Source organism: Drosophila tropicalis, unplaced genomic scaffold (assembly GCF_018151085.1).
Source record: "Drosophila tropicalis isolate 14030-0801.00 unplaced genomic scaffold, ASM1815108v1 contig_158, whole genome shotgun sequence".
Lineage (NCBI taxonomy): Eukaryota > Metazoa > Arthropoda > Insecta > Diptera > Drosophilidae > Drosophila > Drosophila tropicalis.
The window spans coordinates 11,448,343-11,449,845 of record NW_027172602.1 but is presented as its reverse complement, the minus strand read 5'-3'; positions in this window follow the sequence as shown (position 1 = coordinate 11,449,845).

The following is a 1,503-nucleotide window of genomic DNA, read 5'->3' as shown; positions in this document are numbered from 1 at the left end:
GCCGAACGTAGAATGCTAGTCGAATTGGATAGAGCAGCGGCTTTTATAACAATCAACATAAACTTCGGGCATCGGGCATCGGACTTGGGGCTTCGGCAACAGCATCGGTTTTCAGTTTCGTTTTCGCTTTAGCATATGTCTGCCTCTGCCTCAGTCTGAGTGTGTGTGTGTGTGAGAGGGTGTGCGTGTGTGTGCGAGTGTTTGCATATTTGCTTTATGAATGTGTTTACCAGCAAACTTTTACAAGGGGCCAGCAAACCGAGGCCAGTCAGGTGGCAAAGGGTTGAGAGTGCGGGGCCCACAGTCAAAGGGGATGAATGGAAGGGGTAGGCGGGAGTGGTGTATTGTAGGGGAGTGCGAAAGTGCCAACACTCGCATTAATGACAACAGCAACAGAAGCAGCAGCAGCAGCAACAATTGTAAGCCTGCTACAGCTCAATTAACTATATGTCTGTCTCTTGTCTATAGCGGCAAGTGTACCTACCTGTGTGTGTGAGTGTGCAGGTGTGTGTGTGTGTGTGTTTGACTGTTTGTCCGTCTTCCTCACATACACATAATTACCGTTATTTTGGCAGTAGACACAGAGAAGAGGATGCGAATGCGGATGCCATAGCAATTGCAATTGCCTTCCTTGTCTGCGAAATGTAAATATGAAAAATGCATTGTCCGAGTCTCAATTATTCATGCAAATATACACCGAATATAACCTACATACACCCACACACACACACACACACACACAGAGAGAGATCTGTATGTGTGTGTGCGCGCAATGAAATGAGCAGGCAAAGTAATTTACATGTAAACAGGTTAAAGGATAAACCTCATGGCATACATATGTTTTGTATGTATGTTTATTTGTTTGTAGTTGTAGTTACATGTGTGTATATGGCCAATGGCTATACCGATGTATGATATTACATATGTTTATCAGCTTATACATATTTATACCTATTTACAGAGTGTGTGTCTCTCTCTCTCTCTCTCTGTGTGTGTGTGTGTGTATGAGCTCATTAATAGAACTTACAAATAAATGACAATATTACTGGATTCTTGCCCATAGGGCAAACGGCAAAAGTGACGCACTGCGGCAGTCGCAGCAGCAGCAAATTAATAAGGACCGATAAAAATATCAAATTTCATAGCCATAGATACTCAATACACACACACAAACGCACTAAATTTGCATTTAATTTGTATAATAAATTCATTTAGACTGATTCATCACATAATCACTATAATTCATGATCGAAATTGCCAATAATCCTTCATACCCTGCAGCCATAGAGTGAATGAGTATATTAAAGTCGCTCAAATTGTAGGGAATACTTCTGAATAGAGACAAGTTTATTGAGAACAAATTTCGAAGATTGATTACCTTCAAATAGATAAAAGTGTAGCTTAAATTTTTTTTAAATTTCTCACACAATAGATATAAGATTCGTTATATCGAGATAGCACTTTATTTGTTTGTAGGTTTATCTAGATATGGTAATATTTTAT